This window comes from Eriocheir sinensis, unplaced genomic scaffold (genome assembly GCF_024679095.1).
Source record: "Eriocheir sinensis breed Jianghai 21 unplaced genomic scaffold, ASM2467909v1 Scaffold351, whole genome shotgun sequence".
NCBI lineage: Eukaryota > Metazoa > Arthropoda > Malacostraca > Decapoda > Varunidae > Eriocheir > Eriocheir sinensis.
This window is the reverse complement of record NW_026111667.1, coordinates 40209-60630: the sequence shown is the minus strand read 5'-3', so window position 1 is coordinate 60630 and position 20422 is coordinate 40209. Positions and strand designations below refer to the sequence as shown.

Sequence of the window (20422 nt, the reverse complement as noted above, 5' to 3'; positions counted from 1 at the left end):
TATTTACTCATCATTCAACAAAACCTGGGAATTGTATACCATTTGAAAGCTAAGAAATCATTCCTTGCCATAGTCATAAATTAAAAACAGAGCATTAGTTTCAGCATACTCATTCAGGTCAATTTCTTCTAGGTTGGAAACTTCAATCTTACCTCACACTCCTCATCAGCCATTGTCAACACAGCACACACTACTCATTTGTCCATGTCAAATAAGAGCACAAAACATTACAGTCACATGTCGTCATCTGTCTTATCGTGTGCCTCATATACTTATTTACCTGTGGAAATAGTAATATAGTAGCTATTTCACTTGTAAACTGGTAAGAAACTATAATAAATAGCACCCACCACGATCTGTACCCATGTTGGGAAAATATGATGCTCGAATAAGCTTGTAAATATATGATTATATAAGCTGGGATTTGATTGGATAGGTGAGGTATAAGCTAGGAAACAATGGGCCAGTCATAAGGCTTGATGTGTGATGCATAGCCTCAAACCAAAACAAACTATATCAAAAAAGGAACGTGAGATTTGAATAGCGCTAGGATTGTGGCTAATGGAGTATGAGGGTTAAGTATAACTGATATAAACTTACTTTTGCAAGTATGTTGTTGCCATTGCACTGAAATCTTTAATATATGGGAAAAAAAAAAAAAAAAAAAGTCTAAAGCTAAATTGTACGATATCTTGCCCATGACTAGATAAAACTGATTAATACATATAGTGACTAGTATTAGTAAAGTAACCAGAAGTATTTCTTTAAATTCCTGACAATACAAATGGAACTAAAATTCTTATTCCTAAGCATAAGAATCTTAAAAATATAAGGATATAAAACTGAGAAGGTAACTTCCAACTCAGTCTGTTAGAAGACAATTGGTTATTACACAACACTTTACATTGTTTTAATTTTTGAAATGATCAAGAGATATCATGATGTTCAGGAAAGTTGATCTACATGGCATGGCCATCCGACTGTGTATACCAAATTTTCTTTTGGAACTGAGCATATGACCTTGTTCTAAGTAACACCTCCCTATTTTCAAGTCCATTTTCATCATGAGGGTACTTGGGACCAGGGACTGGTGCACAATGCTGGGGCAGAGACCTTGTGATTTCCTGTTTCTGCCCCTTTCTGACAAATTCTGCTTGAACTTTCCCTTCTATGCAATTTCTTCTCCCTCCCTCTGCATCTAACTATTCCCCCTCTCTTTTTCTTTGGTGAGTGCCATGCATTTGGGATGTGAGGCTAGCCATAAGCTAGACAAATGGCCTGGGGGTGCCACTGGTGTGGTAATCCTACTTTTCACATCCCTCACTCTTCATGAGGGTTTTGAGGAGAGAACCTAAGCTTTCTCCACTCTCTTGAAGGTTTATCATGGCCAATGATGAAATTACTTTTACTTCTAAAAGGCCTTTGGGGCAGCTCCTGTGAAGAAGACACTTACTTACTACATATATAAATACTTAAATGCACACTGGAAATGGCTCTATTGTAATCCTAGTATCTGGAAAAGAACCTTTACTGGTTCTATTTAAATGACTAAATAGCTCACTGCAAAGTCCAATCGCACACTCTTCCTCCCAGTCATTTCCAGCAGTGATAAACCTGGCCAGACCACTCTATCTGCCCTTTAGAAATTAGCCCCTAAAGGATGGGGATGCAATGTGAAATTGGTTCTCCCTGTACGGCAATGTTCTGACATTTTCCTGAAAATTGCTCACTTTCCATTATCAATTTCACGGCTCTTCCTAACCCAGAAGCTTTAAATTTATGGGCATTCCCTTTATCCATCCTTCATTTTCAATCTGCCACAAACCCAAAGTCTCTATGTCATGTGGTGTTTCTGTGGTGATATGAAAGGCAGTAACTTTTTCCTTGCAGCAGGGCTATGTTCAGAACACTGCTTAGGTTGAGGCTGGCACGGTGTAGTGAGTGTCCCTCCTTCTCCTGCACTTGACCCCGCTGCAAAGCCCCTTCATTACCCTCATATTCTGAATTTGGTAACCCTGAAGAGTGGTGGGATACATCCTCAGGGGCTTCAATATCACTTTCACCATCACTGTAATGAGATCAGTTTACCGGATAGCCACCAAAGTGAGGTTGCACAATGTGTGGGACTCAGCTTTCCTGATAAGACAAGGGGTTGGAGTTCAACACTTGTGCCGACACTGTCTTCACCACTAACATAACCTTCGAGGCTTGAAAGTCACTTTCAGCTCTCTCCCGATTGCACTGACAGTGAGAGCTCTTTTGGGAGCAAGAGGAGGCTTATGAGGAGTCGAGGTCACTGATTGTGGAATCAGACGAGGGAGCTCTAAAAACTCTCCTCCTGCCACTGTTTTAGTCACGGAAACACTGACAATGGCACGAAGGAGTTGTGTGGCAGCCTAGGAGTCACGTTGGCCCATAAATCCCCATGCAAACTTATGAATTAGGGTGGAAAAAAGCAGACTAGAAAAAACGTCACCTGCCCTTTATCCGGCAACCAGAAAACGCATCACCCGCCCCTTATGGGGTAATGTCTGTGAAAACTGCAATGTTTTCTACATTAGTTCTGTCTACCACTTTCAATCAGAAGTTGCTGCACTCTGCTTTAAGCCTAATTGTAGAAAATACATGACAAGAAACTCATCACTTTGGCTTCATCTTATACCCCCTCTCCTAGCATGCTCCTCTACTAGCTCATTCTGCCAGTTCATCTACTACAACTGGTTTTATTACCTCCCCTCCAGTTGCTTCCCTTTTTCTCTTCTTCTCTACTTGTTCCTATATCTTCTTTCTTGCTCCTCTCCATCCTTCTCTGCCTTAGATTCTGACACTTTAATCCCTTATCTCTTCCTACACCCTCCCACAATGTATCCATATATGTTTAATCAAAATGTCACTCCTCCACTTTCCCCAAAAAATCTGTCACTATTCTTACTCCCTCCTAGTTATCTTGAGTCTTGCCCTCCTGCCAGTGCTCCCCTCCTGACTCCCTTTTGGAGACAATATCCAACACTGCAAAATTTCTAGCCCTTCATGTCCCAGTCCCATCCCTGTCACTTCCAACTTCAGTGTCCTTGTTTCAGTCAAAGTAAGTTTAGCACCCCACTCCAATACTTCCTTTCTCCAATTCTCCCTCCCCCCCTTGCTTTCAACAGGGGTTGAGGTCAATCCTAACTCCCTCCTCCCTAGCAGAACTGTAAGGTCTTAGCTACTTAACTTCTCTGATCACCTTTTATAGTTGGTGTCACAAGAACTGGTGGGAATAATCCTTCAGGGAAGGACTCGCGGACTTGGCACCATTGCTTGGGTGGTGGTCTCTGCGCTGCTCATTGGCCTGTTGTTTACTAGATCTAACCTGCGGCAAATTCCATTTGCTGTGACATAGCCTACTATCTTTCGCTCTTTGCTACCTCTTTAACCCCTCCAGGACCGGCAGTGATGGTAATCTTGGTGCTGCCAGGACCGGCCCTCCAGTGCTAAACACCAAAAATAGCCTGTATTCACACACTCCTTGCTCTTATCCTACAATGGACGAGCAAATGAAACAGACTTTGTACTCACTATTAAGTCTTCCTCTTTCTAATGATGCCATCCAGAAGTCTCTACACGCCGTGGTTATGGAGAGACAGCGAGTTGAGGGAGGAGAGAATTCTGACTGGAACGGCCATGCGTCTGTTTTGGCTGCTTGGCCATGGCTAGGTCGTAATGAAAACGGTGCCTTGAGCTCTATTAACGTAAGCTAGTCTATATTATAAGCTCCCTCCACACAATAAAGCCCCTTTTGTGTGTGGTTAGCCAGAAGGTAATACGCATGGCGTTCAGGTCCGAGGGCGGGAGGGTGTGGGCAGGAAATCGGGCACATCGGAATCAGTGTCACTGCTTTCTGCCATGATAAGAGCAGAGACTGACAGAGTAGCCAAACTAAATCTCGGGCAGAGTTCCCAATAAGTGAAATACAAAAATTGGCAAAATGTAGCTAAATTTGGCGTAAAAACAGCAAGGCTGTTATAACTGCCTTGGGTTCTCGCCCTGTAAAGTGGCTATAGCCTCCTCCGGTCCTTTAGGGGTTAAATCAGCCCTGTTGGTATCTAACTGTAGTTATTCTTATAATCGCTCTTCCTTATGCTTATTTATTACCTATAAATAATGGAAATATATTTCAGGATTAATGATAGCATGACGAAAGAGGAGGTTTTTTGCCTTAGGTCAATGTTTACGTTATGAGTAAGTAGCATCACTACACATAAATGACAAAGTCAGGACTAATAATACACCAAGAAATCTTACAATAAATGAGTTAATGAATGACATTGTGTAGACTGTAGCCAAACACTTTGTAGTAGTAGGAAAAGTAGGCAAAAATAAAGTCTAGGATTAACAGTCGCTTCAATCGCTGGATATTTTCCGTTTACGTGAAGTAACAACTCAGTTTTGTTATGAATGTCATTTCAGATTTTTCTATAATAGTTGAAAAGGCACATATTTATCGATAAAGGTAATATTGCATTAGTTTCTATCAAAGCAATCTGTTACCTTGCAACTCAAAAAGGGTTTTAGTAGGAATATAAAGTCAGTTTCTTGTACGTTAGAACAAGTTTAGAATTGGCCAATGAGCACGCAGTACCATCACCCAAGCAATGATACCAAGTTCGCAAGTCCATCCTTGAAAGATTATCCCAGCCAGCTCTCATGACACCGACTATAGTGTCACTGAAGCAAGGATGATAAAAGGGGAAGTTGCCTTCTCAACAGGTTTAAAATATTTTGTCAAGGACTGAAAGGCTTTTGCTGTTCCAATAAGAAATAACAGAAAAATTCAAGAGTTGTGCATTTCGCAACAAATCTATAGGACTTACACATAAGACCTTTTTAGCATGACTAGGATTAACTTACATAAAGCAACATTTGTAATCTTTGGCATGAGACACTTGGATGATGTGCCCTAAAACTTGTTGTCCCATGAATATTTTAAACTTGAAATTATTAAACTTATTTAATTTCTCAGAGGTTCTGAAGCACCACTCTGCCCACAAACCTTTGTATGTACTCATGCCTACACCAAGTCTATCTCTTCATTATCCAATAGACATTCCTCTTCACTTTCATCAGCAGACTTCTTGTCTTTTTCCATAGTTTTCCTGGAAAAAAAGAAAACATGTAGCCCTCACTCTATATATTTGGAAAGTTAGTCAATGATATGATGCCTTAGGTTCTAGCACTTTGCTTATTAATGTCTACATGTCCTTTTACCTCTTGTAAATTTTCCTTTCCCTAATTTCATCCTTACAGGAGGCCAGCTGAAAGACCAAAGAAGACTGAACATCGGGGAGGAGAGAGTTTATAATCATCAAGAGTGGGAATTTGAACAAAATTTATTCTCATAGAAATGTTAATATTTACACATATTTTACTAACATAGGATGTTAAATGAAAAGAAAAAAATAATGACTTTCCACTACCCTTTCAGTACCATTTATGACACATGGAGTGAAGATTTCCACATTCCACAACAGTTATAAAGAGATCTGAAAAGGGATCACTGGAGGCATGTGGATAATGATTTCATAATTAAAACTAATAGAAGGGACTGTGGTGTAAAGTCAGCCCTTCCACTCAGCAGACAGAACTAAACAATGGGATTCATCATGGACTCAGAGGAATTGCTCTTCAGTGGTAGAACTGGCTGGCTTGCCAATCAGCTCTTTATCATGGTTAAATGGAGTTCATTATATTTATCAAAATATTTTTCATCCTAACAAGAGGATTTAGCTAAGGCTTCATCAATAACCTCTCCAGTAACTAGTACTAGATGGCTGTCAGTTTACAGAGGAAATCATACCCCTCTTAACAGGTTTTGTTTTATTCCTGTTGGGTGTCTAGGTACAGTGGGGTATCTATCTGTAACGGGAGCATATGCTATGGCTGTGCATGGACTCTGAGCTTATCTCCACCACATTAGCCCGTCAGCCATAAAAATAATTTTAAGTTAGTGATACTGTATAATGTCTTTGCTGCCTAGTGGAAGAATAATATCAACTCAATTCACCAAAAAACCCCATTCAACCAGAAACAAATTAAAAGGTACAGACGTCAAAAAAAGTATCGGTGCACAGGGGGTGCAATGCCTACAGCAAACATTCGAGCATCTGCTGATATTGTGGGAGGGTTGGCATGCCTGACTGTGGCTTGTTCGTAAGATTCGAACCACACAGCGATTGTTTCATAACTCAGATCCAAAAACATTTCAAAGACTGACAGGAAGTTTACGTGGTTATCTTTGTATCATGGTCATGCCAATCAACATGGAAACATCACAGGCAACACGAGGGGCTGTCGTAGCCCTCCATGCTAGGGGTGTCACTATTACTGATATTGCCCGTCAGCTTCATATTCACCGGAACACAGCAGCACAGTGGATTCGGCGGCACGCAGACACAGGTGCTACAGACAACATGCCACGAGTCGGGCACCTACGTTGCACCACCGCAGCCGATTACCAGGTTAATTGTTTGTTTTTGGTGATATAATACAGTCTGTAATAGAATATTACAGTCTGTAATATTAGATAATGTGGATAATAACAGGTGGACTATAACTGGATACAGTAATACATGTTGTAATACAATGATATCCTGTGTTACTGTTCACCAAATGCCATCGATGATGACCCATTCACACCTGCTGTCGACATTCGCCGTGACCAGGGTCTGCAGTGCAGCACACACACACACACACACACACACACACTCACTCACTCACTCACTCACTCATATGAATACGTAAACAAGTTGGTGGTTACTACAGGTGCCTGTATCCACACCCACAGATTTGTGTTGTCTGTCTTCTGTCTACTACTAGTTAGAGTAATTATAGTTATGCTAGCATAACTGTAATTACACTAACTTTGAATATCAAGGACAAGACATAGACTTGGTTGGCTGCAATACACCTTTCAATATCAGTTACAGAAGAGGTTTTATGTGACTACTACATAAATGGCTATAATGTTTCAGATACGACATTAAAAATCTAATTGCTAGCAGCAGGAGCGGGCGTGTCTCTGCAGGGTTATTTGGATGGATGCATGCCAGTGCCGTTGGGGAGTTGGCTGATGTTGGACCGGGATATTTAACAGATGATAAGTATGTTGAAATCCTGGAGGAGGTCCTTCTTCCCACGGTAGAGACATTGCTGTTCCCCGAGGGGGAGCCTTTCTACCTTCTCCAGGATAACAGCCCAATCCACACATGCCGGGTTGTTAGAGAGTGGTTTGGCCGACATCCAAACGTCACTCTGGTGCCACATCCACCCAAATCGCCAGACCTCAACCCTATCGAGCACGTCTGGGCAGCAATGGTCCGACATATGCCTGAGCGGGACCGGGGACGGAACCGTGCTGCTGTCGTCAGAAGTGCACTGCAAGCACAGGAGCACCTCCGTCATCCACTTGGGCAAGAAATGACTAGTGCGTTGGTGGCATCCGTGCCTAAATGGCTGAATGCTGTCTTAGCAGCAGGTGGGGCCTATACGGCTTATTAATGTATTAATAAAAAAATTGAAACGCGCTTATATTTCTCCTAAAAGTAGTATTATAACAGCAAACATATTACTAGTAATATTATAACAGCATAATTATGACTGTGAGTAATAACAGCTATAATATATAAATGACCCGTATTCAACTACCATGTTGTATAGTTCACATACCCTATTTCATAAGTGAAGTGCAGTTATGTTTTTCCACATGTAAAGTGTTACAGTAAAAACCATGTGACAGTGTTATGTTGCATTATCGACGCACGCAGATAGGCCGTTACACGTAACCACATATGTAAACCTGTAAGTAATATCATGCTGGCTGGTGATTTATGGAATTCACCTCACAGCAGGGCTACCAATGTGTATCAAGTCGGCCACTTCTTTTCACCGTCCTTCGTTCCGTGGTGTCAGAATGATTCGTACTTATAGTGCACCAATACTTTTTTTGACGTCTGTACAGTATACATATATTGCAGGAATCCCCACACAGGTGTATGCCCCTACTGATTAAATGACTAATTGAATTGTTCAATTAAATTTTCTATACCTTCAGCAAAATATCCTGAAGCACCTGACTTGCTGCTTCTGTGACTTAGCTGATCATAACTTAGGTTGGTCCAGCACTAACCTGTACACATAACCGTTGATCAGTGCATCAGCAGAGACAGGAGACCGTTTCTCCCGATGGTGTATTTTGCATGCCACTGCCATGATCACCACACCAAACACCACTAGGCAGGCTAGGGAGGAGGACATAAAGGAGTTACAAAGTGATGATAGTCAGACAATTATTTGAATGTTTTGAAAACTGGTTAATTAGAACAAAGTTTGTTCTCATATAAATGTTAATATTTTCCTATATTTTACTTATACATTTTTTTCAAATGTGAAATCATAGAATTTCATAATATTTTCAATATGTATTGACTTCTTACCATAAAACTGTGACATCATAGAATGAATAAACTAAAGGTTCATCAAATTACAAAAATATACAAATATTAACCTCTCTCTCCACATAGTGACTAATGAAACATACATTCCATGAAATTATATTTTGAAACTAGCAGGTATTATTGTTCATTCTAGAAAATATGCCACTTTCACACACAACACAAAAGCAGTCACACCTGACAGTGTGTAGGTTATATTTACTCCACTTCATCATTTACTTTGCTATGTGGGGTGTACAAAAGTGCAAAGTTATTGTGCAGAAACTTGACAGATTTCACATCAGGGATGTACTGTTGTACTCGGTACTATGAACAACTAAATTTAATAAGTGCTTAGGGTTCCATAAGAGCACTAGAGACCATGCCATGCTGGAAGGTGCTGTCTACTACTGGTCAAAAAATATAGCAGTCATAGCTAATATACAATGAAATAATATGCTTACATATTATTCAGTATAGACACTGTTTGAATGCACTAAATTTAAAGGACACTGCAAGTGAGGTGCTACTCGTGCCTAATAGCTATATGTTAGGTGCAGCATGTCATTTCAACATACACAACTGTCAAGGTCATCTCAACATGCCCTGCCTAACATTTTTTTTTTCTCTGTGTGTGTGTATTTACCTAGTTGTAGTTTTATAGGGCCTGGGCTTAAGCTCGTGTGGTCCCGTATCTGTATTTGTCCAACTTTTCCTTAAAGTTTTGTACACTCTTCGCCGATACTACATCCTCACTTAGTCTGTTCCAAACCTCTATATTTCTTTGAGGGAAGCTAAATTTCTTTGTCTCAAGCATCTTCCCTTTCTTAATTTTTTACTGTGTCCTCTTGTGTTCCTGGTGTTTATTCCTTCTCTTAGTAGTAACTCCTCATTATCTACTTCTTCCATTTTACTCAATAATTTATAAATTTGTATTAGGTCTCCCCTTTCTCTTCTTTGTTCCAGTGTTGGTAGGTCCATTTACTTTAATTTCTCTTCATATGTCAATCCCTCCAGTTCTGAAACCATTTTTGTTGCCATCCTTTGTATTCTTTCTAATTTGTTTATGTGTTTCTTCTCCGCATATTCCAATTTTGGTCTAATCATAGTGGTTATTAGTAGTGGAATGCTAATCCTATATTTCTCACCATTTTATACGTATCACCGAATATCCTATCAACATGACTCTCAGACTGTTGATTATCTTGTATTTTCACTCCCAGATCTCTCTCTTCTTGAACTTTCTTTAATATTTCTCCATCTCCCATCACGCTTTCCCATTTCCATTACATAACATTTCTTCACATTGACGAGAGAGTGTGTGTGTATTTATCTAGTTGTATTTACCTAGTTGTGACATAAGGGAAAAGAGCTACTCTTGCGCTTTACAGTCTCCATATCCTCTCTTATCCAACTTTTCCTTAAAAATCATGAATGTTTTCTGCACAAACCACCTCCTTCTCCAGTCTATTCCATAGCTCAATGCTTCTGTTTGGGAAGCTAAACTTTTTCACATCTCGCCTGCACGTGGTCGCCCTCAACTTCTTTCAATGTCCTCTCGTTTCTCTCTCGTTCCACACACACAGGTCTTCTCTGTTCAGATTCTCCACCCCGCTCGCCACCCTGTACACCACTATCAGGTGTCCTCTCTCTTCTTCTCTCCAGGGTTGTGAGCCCCATGCTACTGAGTCTCTCCTCATATGTCCGATCACTAAGTTCCAGTACCATCTTAGTTGCTACTCTCTGCACTCTTTCCAGCTTTCTTATGTTCATCTTTTCATAAGGAGACCAGACCACTGATGCATACTCCAACCTTGGCCTTATCATTGCAACTATTATTTTCTTCATCATCTCGTCCAAATACACAAATGCCGTCCTTATGTTCCTCAGCAAATTCATAGTTTGTCCCGTTATCCTGTTGATGTGTTTGTCCGGTGACATGTTCTCTGAGACAGTCACTCCCAAATCTTTTTCTTCCATTCCTCTGCATATTATCTCACTTCCCATCTTATAATAGTATTCACATCTTCTACCGCCCCTACCAAACTCTATTTTTTTACATTTCCCAAGGTTGAACTCTATCTGCCATGTACCACTCCACTCCCATATTTTATCCAGGTCCCTCTGCAATGCCTCACAGTCCTTCACATCATTCACTCGTCTCAATAGCTTTGCATCATCTGCAAACAAACTCACATAGCTGGTCACTCCGTCCACCATATCATTTATATGTGTGTGTGTGTGTGTGTGTGTGTGTGTGTGTGTGTGTCAGGAAGGTTTGGCAACGCGGTGAATACCCACAGTAGCCAATGCCCGAACGATCTCAATATTTTAGTACTACTATAATAGTATTATGATGTATGATGACAAGAAGGATGGAGGGTGAAAGAAAAGAGTGCAAATATGAAGTTCTGTAATTAGGGAAAATATGTAGTGTATGAAAAGGAGCAAGGGGCTATTCATAATATCACCAGTTTCTTTATCACATTCAACTGTGTGTTCCCGGATATGCTGAAATGCACTACTCAGAACTTTAATACAACTCTCCTTTCTGATTTAGTCAGTTTCTCAAATACATGAACATGGCATGATAGGCCTTTAAAGGAGTCACATGAACCAAGGCAATGTCATGAATTGAGGGAAAAAATAAAAAAAAAAGTTATGATCTCTGACATGTTCATCAATTTAGAGACAACAGTTAATGACTGGCCAGTAACTTCATGCACAGTAATAGGAATAAAGCAGGAATTAAATAATGGTGTTCTAGCTACTGGTAGTTAGGAAACTGCATATGAAACATTTTGTAGATTAAAACAGCAAAATACCTTGCTGTGTCACTTGCTGTGAGATAGCAGAAGACACAACACCAGAGTGCCTGACACCAAAGATGAGGCTATTTAATGCTTGCCATTACCTGCCTCACCAGGTCATCATGTTATGTCAACACCAGAAGGGAAAGGCATCACAATAAAATTAAGAGAAAACAATGAAAACAAATAGAATTTGGAATACATCACTATGGCTGCTGTCTTCATAAAGAATATATGGTACATTTTATATATATATATATATATATATATATATATATATATATATATATATATATATATATATATATATATATATATATATATATATATATATATATATATATATATATATATATATATATATATATATATATATATATATATATATATATATATATATATATATATATATATATATATATATATATATATATATATATATATATATATATATATATATATATATATATATATATTTTACAGCTTTACAACATCACCTCAAGTACTGAATTTCATAATGAGCAACTTTGAGGTAAAGGTTTTCACAATGAATGAAAGCCTCTGAAAGCTGTTCACATGCTAATGTCAGAAATTTTGACTCAATCAGTGGCAGCAACTGCAAACCCATGAAAGGTTACTCTTCACCTTAATCTACCAAGCAATACTGTACCCCTTTCAGAGAGAAGTATTCATTATGTTCTCTAGACACAGTACTGAGAAACATGGTAGAGCACTAAAAATGTTGCAACAATCAAAAGACAAACTTTTCATATGATACTGATCCTGTCACATGTAGCTTTAAAATTCCAACAATTTTCTTTTAGGTCTGCCAGGCTGGAAAGGAACAAAGTTTGGCAGATTGGTAATTGCTTAGCTTTCCTATACTGAACTGACAGCTGAGGAGACAAAGTAAGAAAGCATACTTTTTAGTGGATAATGATGTCAGGATATTATACTATTTACAGTTCTTACTACCCTAGTTTTATATAAAAAAAAACTAAAAACCATTAAGTACTCAATTGCTAAAAGTAGCTAATGAAGACTCCGCTTACTAACATACAGTAAACCTTTGCTTTTATGGGACCTAAATATAATCAATTTTGGTTCTAACAAACTTTTTGGACCAGTCTGGTATATATGGGAATTTATCAAACAAGTTGGGTAGATAAGGGGTTTGGTTCGGTGCGGGCCAGCCGAACATATACATCAGTCAGTGTCGGTGGAAATGAAACCAACCTGGCGGTGTTCATCAAGTCAGTCTAGTTTTTTCCGTCCAACTGTAAACACCTCCAATCTCGAACTTCCATGCCTTATAACGAACAACCTTTGTTATTTAAGGAAATGGTTGCAAATAGCAAACTTACAGCTGTGAAAATTTGGATCCCTCAGATAAAATGTCACCCCCTTTCCCCAACTGGTTTGTTAAAGTGAAGCTTTACTGAAATATATATTACTGAAAAGATTGAGAGGAAGGAAGTAAAAAGTATAGATATCCATTGCCTAACACTCCCTATAATAATCCCTATAATAAATGCTATTTTTGGCAAGCTTAATATTTTCATAAAGCAAAAGTTAGCCTTTCTGCTTGCCTTGAATGAAGAAAGTTAAGAAAAGTAGAGATGTCTCATAGGATCAACAAAACAAAGCCCTGATGATTTAAGATTAAAGTACCAAAGGAGGAACTAACCCAGGGCGACAAGGAGAGGCTGAATAAGACGAGTAGTGATGGGCTGAGCCAGGATGGGGTAGATATTGTCAAGTGAGCCATTGTTGGGCCCCGGAGGTAGCCCCAGCATTAGGCACAGCAGTGGGTAAACATCAAGGTTACTGAATTCCTCTGCTGTGAATTTCTGACGAAATGAAGGCCCAACTGCCACGAATATAGGCTCCATGCTTGGGTTGTCTACTTCATAGCCATGGTCACCAAACATCTCTGTCACTGTAAAGGTGAGATGTTATGTAATGATAATTTATTTATAATGTTGAAGTCAAAGATATGCACAAAGCAGAAGAAAAGGAAAATGGCCCACAGTGATAGGTAACAAACTGTTTTAGGATGATGATAGTTATGCAGTTAATCAAAGTCAGACCCTACATTTTTTTCATAACCCTGGCCCCTATGAAGGAGCATGTACATTATTATTATTATTAATATTATTATTATTATAAGAGATGAATTAGGCAGAGAGGGAGGAGTGCAGAACCTATAAGCTGTCTGTACAGCAGCCCCCAAACACTTGAGATGCCTAGAAAGAGAAAATGAAAGTGAAAGCAATGAGATAAATAGAAAGAGGATGAGATGATGTAGATTATAGAAGAAGAGGGACAGAGGGTATTGAATATCTTATAATGCACAAGTAAACAACCCCCCCCCCCCCCAAAAAAAAAAAAAAAGAAATTAAAAACAACTAATTAAGTATGAGCATAATATTTGAGATAATTTACAAAATACAATTTTAAGAGGCATAACAAATATATACACAATAAATATATAAATAGGTATATCTACTATATATCACTGGGAAAAAACAACTAGAATATAACAACAGTAGGAGATATATAAATAGCTGCCTACTCAATAATCTAGTTTGGCTAACACTTGAAAGAGTGAACGTCCCTGGCAACACAGGCACCCTTGCTCAACGAGTTCCAAAGATCAACAACATGGGGCAAGAAGCAATGCTGGAACTGGCTGGTGTGGTAACAGATAGACTGCAAGGAAAGCGAATGCAAATTTAAGGTGAGGCACACATTCTGGTCAGCGATACGGCCCTGGAAACACGTGGTGCAACAGGTGGTGTGGGCTTGATCGTATCGTAAGGGCATGCATACACTGCTGACATCGTGCGATGACTCAAGTCACCCAAGACTGATCTGTCACAGTGAAAGCTAGTGGTAGGAAACAACTCTCTCAAGGAGGTTATAATGACAAGAAGTAACTGAGGACCTCACCAGTGCACAATACTCAAGTAGAGGAAGAATAAAGCAACAGAAGCAACTGGCAGAGATGTGCCCATCATGAAATATACTGTAAGCCTTTCTGAGTATACTGAGCTTATGTGAAGTTGAGCTAACCAGCGATCTTATGTGGCATTCTAAAGTAAGTATTGTGTCACACATAACTCCTGGGATAGTGACTGCATCACTCCTGGCTAGCAATGAATCCTTGTAAAGCAGATCCCCATGAGATAGGAGGACAGTGCAGGGTTTAGGAACCAAAAGACTCCTGGACTTTGATAAATTCACTTTCATGTTCCACACACGCCACCTTGATATATGTCTCTGGTCATCGTTGATCGATTCACGAACCTCAGCCTCAGGGGATTGGATAGTTGCAATCAAGGTCACATCATCCATGTAACTGTACAAAGGGTTGCGCCAGGTCAAGAAACTGAGTGAAGGACCTGGTTTGTCACCCACTGGGGAAGGGAGAGTGGGGGTGCCCAGGAAGACTGGGTGCATGGCTATGGCCGTGAGTCCAACACACACTCTAGAATTAGCTGGCTAGCAAGCTCATCCACCCTTTGATAGGTCTTACATTTCATCCTACTGGGTGTCTAGTCACCTTCCTCACCGATAGTCCAATGGGAGAGCCAATTGCATTGCTGACAGTCCAACCATACAACAGGTCATACTGGATTACATGGGACCAATGGTACTAAATATTGGCAAAATCTTTTTTTTTTTCTGTCTTCACCTTACTTAACTACAAACTACTCAGCCAAATACAAAGCTACACCACTTACAGCCTGGATATCCTTTATCTTTGTGGCCCTTGATGAATCCTTTGACATCCTGGAAGACATAGCCATCATTGGCTACTAGGGTGATGCTGCTGATGCGTGGATTGTTCATGTAGTGCCATGCTTTCATTTGACTGTCCTCCTTCATGTAGACTTTGTAAGGGTAAGCTTTACTCCCATCCTGCAGCTTGGCATACACATATACAACCTTCTCTGCAAGATTTTAATATTATGTTACATTGATTAGAAAGAACTGCTCAAGGCACAAATATTGCTTGATATTTTCACTGAACTACATATACAGAACTACAATGGAACAAAGATGACACAACTTCTACTACTTAAGCAAAACAATGGAAAATCATTAGTTCATCCACCTTTAATGGGCCAAATATTGAGAACAGGAGAGGAGCCTGTGAAGGTATAGAGCCCCGGGTCAAGAATGGTGTCCAAGTCGATGATGCCAGTGATGGAGGAAATTTGAGCCATTCCATGATCACTTAGGATCACCACATCCACCTCCTTTTTAAGTCCTCGCAGATCCAGCATGTGGAAGAGGTAACCCAAACCTGCATCAATCTGGGGAAGAATAAATCACTTGAATACCACTCAGATTATGAATAAAATGGCCATTTGAGTGATACATAATACAACAAAATGAAAGGTATGCGAACCTTACCCAACATTAGAGTGTACAATGTCATATTTTGGAAAAGTTCAGTATATTTTCTCTTTTTTGTGTATACTTTTATGGTGACTAACCACACAACTTCCATTCCTTTGCCACACTCCTAAGCTTCATATATCTCACTTGATCATCTTAGTAGAAATAACAATAAACTGACCATTTTGATAATTCAGCAGTATCATAGACTCAACCACTTAGATGTAAAAAAGCACCCAAATATACTGGTAACATGCATTAGTTAGCTACCTTCTTGAGTTCCTCATCATAGTATGAAGAGTTTAATATACACATGCCCAGCCATGTCTGGCTGGTCATGGTAGAAAAAAATGAGGTTGGCAGGCTTCATGGGATGTGTTAGCCACTTCACTGCCAGATCAACCTCTTCATCAAATGTAGCATTGTCACGGTATGGTTCACTGAAGGTCACATTCCTCCCATGGAAAGGGACAGCACAGCCTGGCCACATGATGCAGCCACTGTGGCCTCCATGAAGCTCATTCAAAGTCTGAAGGGCAAATATTGTTAGGGAAAGCTAATGGGTGACTTTTACAGCTATGGCAGCTTAAAAATCTCACATGGCTTTGTGAAGTCCCATAACTATATGAAAAGCAGTCTGTATTTAAGTTGGTTACTTTGCACCAAGAAGCTCTGCCCCTTGCACTAGGGAGGCTCCATCCCCTTCCATCAGATTGGCTGAGTTACAATTAAGAATATATATAATATATATGCACTTTGTTTTTGATGCTTCAAAGTTTTCTAATGAGTTTATGTACTAAAAAAGAAAAAAGCGGTATTTAATCAAGGGGATCAAGTAGTACCCCAAAAGACCTGATTTCCAAAAACTGCAACCTTCTGTTGCACTGTATCGCCTTGGCAATGCATGGGCCTGCACCTCTGCAGTGCATATGTAATGGGCAAAAAACACCATTAATATCTTTAATGGTTAAAATAAGCTATCCACATGAAACTAGATAACAAATAGGATAAAATTGAAAAGAATTTTTTTTTCACTGAAATTTATATTGATTGGCCTCCTTAAGAAAAGCTGAGCCTGATATCATCTTTCTGAGAAAATTCTGCAACACATTAGCATAAATAAAATAATGTAAAAATAGTGAGAGCATAAACACTTTCACAAATCACAAATACAGCATTTATAAATAGGCTATGAGTGCAATGGAGAGAACTATGTAAGAAAAGAAAATGAAAAAAGTATGGAAAGTATGTATAAGAGGTTTGGTATGGGTAGAAGAGTGATGGAGTGGATCACAAGTGGTTAAATGAGTGAAGTGTGGTGGTCTGAGATGGTTTGGACGTGTAATGAAAATTAATATGGAAGAGGGAAGGATTGCGGGAGAGGGTGCCAGGAGTAGATCAACAGTGAAATAGATCAATAGAGTGGATGAGCATTGTAGCGAGTGAGTTGGTAGGCAAGAGATTAAGTGTGCTGAGAGTGTACCTAATGAAACAGGAAATGTAGGACATGCTTCTACCATGGAAAACCCCTCTTGGGAAGTTCCAGTGAGGGAGCAGGGTGTCGGAAATACAGATAGATGAACAGCTTCTTTTGCAATGAAAGTGAGTTTGAGGCAGTTTAAACAAATGCACATGAAAATCAATATTAAAGATGACCATTCTAAATCTCTACTGGCCATTTGCTAATTAATTCAATACCTTATACACCCTATGTTTCAGCAACTACACGACCACAAACCTACCCAGAGAGGCATGACACCTGGGTTCTGTGTAAAGAGCTCAGGATCCTTGATGGTGAGGGTGCGATTGAGACTTGGGTCAAATACTTTGTTGCCTACCACACCATGTGACTCTTCAAACAGCCCTGTGGCTACACTGAAGTGGTTGGGGAAACTCTTGGTTGGAAACTGATTTCTGCAAAGATATAGAAAAGGACAATATTAATTACTTGTGAGTCCCTCTGTACAATCATAAATAAGATATATTATGAGGCATCAACTACTAGTACAGGCATAACCCTACTTATGAAGAGAACTTGCAAAAATCTGTACATATGAAAAAATAGAAAAAAAGATCAGGGGTAAAATACCCCCCCCCCCCAAAAAAAAAAAAAGTAAATAAAAAATAATAATAAAAAAATAAATAAATAAATAATTAAAATATTTTACAGATTCAAATTGCACTAAGTGCTGTCAGCTGATTCTTCCAACTTGAATGATCCTGCTGCAGTCCTGTCACATTCCAATTCTGTTACTACTCTCTTTGTATGTTATTTATGCACTGTACATTTATGTTTTTTGTGTACAGAATAACTGTACAGAGTGACTGTCTACCAAGCAGTGTGCAGTCTTGATCTTGCAACCACTATTTTACATCAAAAGGCTATGGGATGTTGGTCCTAGGACCCCTTACAGATACCAGAATCCGCATATATTCAAGTCGTGAAAAATGGTCTAGTTTTTGCACATAGCCTATATACAACATTCTCTTTACTTAACCCTTAAAGCGCGGGTGTCGACAATTGTCGACGGCTGGTGCCTGGGCTCAAACCATGGGTGTCGACAATAGTCGACAAGCTATTTTTTCACTTAGCACGCTGTCAAATTTAATTTATTTGTGGTGAAGTAGAGTAAGCATGTCGTTTTCTTTCAAACAATACCCAACCATGCTCTCTTGACTAATTTTTGGTCAGTGTATGCCAGTGTTAGCTTTGAGAAGATGTCCGCTAGACATCCCACCTCCTCTCACCTTCCAGTGAATTTCAGCCATAAGATGGGGGCCATTTGACCTCAGTACCAATCAAGGACATTAGGAAGGTGCGTAAGTTAAGTTCTTTGGGGTGTTTTTCACATAAACTGTATAAAGTTTATGCCTTTTATTATTAAATCAAAGAAGGGAAGTCCACTAAAGGTGGAAAACTATCTATAATAATGCGTTTTCAGTGATCTTATTCAATATTCGCTACTCGCGCTACCAATGGTCATATAGATTTCAAATTAACGTCAAAGGACAGGTGAGGGTATGTACTTTACAGTGATACTTCATTCAGTCACATGTGTTAAGTAGCAGTAAAGGTATGCAAGGTTGAAATGAGGTATGTTTTAGCCTGAATATGCCCGCGTGGGAGGACAGGCATGGCAAACAACCCCGCACTTTAAGGGTTAAATTATCTCTAAATTATTTACAATACATAATACAGTCAAACCTCATCATCCATGGGGGTTAAAGTAACAGATAGGCTACACCCATGGATGTAAAGGATCTATGGATCTCTGCTGATAGATGCATACATAGAGCAACCACTACCATGGTTTCTGTAAGTATGAAGGTGCGTAGGGTGGTGGCGGGTTGTGCGGTGAGGTACAAGTACTTTGGCTGGCCACAAAAGTGCAAAGGAAAACCCACGAATACGCAAGTCTTTAACTTGATAATATCCACGGGTTACTCTGCAAATATTCAAATTTGCAATAATTTAAAATGCATGTTAAATCTGCATATGTTGAGGTTTGACTGTATACATAGTAAACTTCACATTTTGTGAAAAGTTGGTGACAGAGAAAGCTCACCAAATGCAAATAATCAAAACAATAGAAAAATAATTGATCAGTACTAGACCCTTAGAGTCAACTTTTTTGGTAAAATTCTTCACTGCCAAAGGAGGCAATGCGCTTTCGTAAACATTATCCCCTATTTTCAAGAGTAAAAAAAAGTCCTTGAATTGGATTTTGAAAGCGTTTCCATGACGGTTGAAGGTTTGTAGAAAAGATATATACTATATGAAGAGATAGTGATGTTTCATAAAATAGATAATGAGATACTGGCACGGTACTAAAACGAATCTTTACCTATATATATATATATATATATATATATATATATATATATATATATATATATATATATATATATATATATATATATATATATATATATATATATATTTTACAAGAAAGGAGGCAGCTCAAGGGCACAAAAAAAAGGAAACAATAATAAAAAAAAAGCCCGCTACTCGCTACTCTTTCCTATGGTTCTCCAGAAAAGATATCAGCGTGTAAATACATAGTACTTATCTTTACTCAATTATCATGGTTGTCAAATGGTCATTATCAATTTGCACAAGAAGTAAAGCCTCAACATCCTCAAATTAGCTATATGGAATGGAAGAAAAAGCACCAAAAATAGGAAGCAGCAATGTGAGTAATAAAAGTGTGGTGGTATGCCGTCCTGTAATATCCCACTTAAGCAAGCACAGTAGGTATCCCATGCAATGCAAAAGCTATATTTTATGAAGTAAGGGTAATAACGAAATAGTCATATCAACACAACTGGACACGTACATGAACCTGCGTGGGTGGCTGCCATGAGCATACACCCATGTGAGGTGGTCCCAGGTGTGCCGGGCCAGCTGCTCCTTGGGGAAGCCGTCCAGGGCCACCACCAGGACCCGCGGCCCGGCGCCCCCACACTGAACACGCATGGCCAGCTGCGTCACCAGGACAGTCGCCAGGGTGCTCCACATCTCCACAATAGCCATGAAGCAGCAACAGCAAAAGGTAACACCAGCTAGGCACCACCTGTCACAGCGCTTCCTGCCGATCTGTTACTAGTCACCCAGTAGTCGATCCTCTCATCATACTAATCTACAGTTTCAACTTGGGTGCTATGTCTTGTCAGTGATCTTGACGCACGTTGATAAATTAATGAGTCACTGCCACTATCATCAGTCTAGTGAACACT

The 20422-nt window shown here is 39.4% G+C and overlaps 1 long non-coding RNA gene and 1 pseudogene across 1 annotated transcript in view; one reads left to right on the top strand and one right to left on the bottom strand.

The window, feature by feature from the left end:
* Positions 1-5584, top strand: part of LOC126991855 (uncharacterized) — a 17018-nt gene extending 11434 nt beyond the window's left edge. Inside the window, exon 2 of the long non-coding RNA XR_007745893.1 lies at positions 5287-5584. This is a non-coding gene — a long non-coding RNA (uncharacterized LOC126991855). The remainder of the gene's footprint in view (positions 1-5286) is intronic.
* On the bottom strand, positions 2459-20422 carry LOC126991854 (bis(5'-adenosyl)-triphosphatase enpp4-like; annotated as a pseudogene).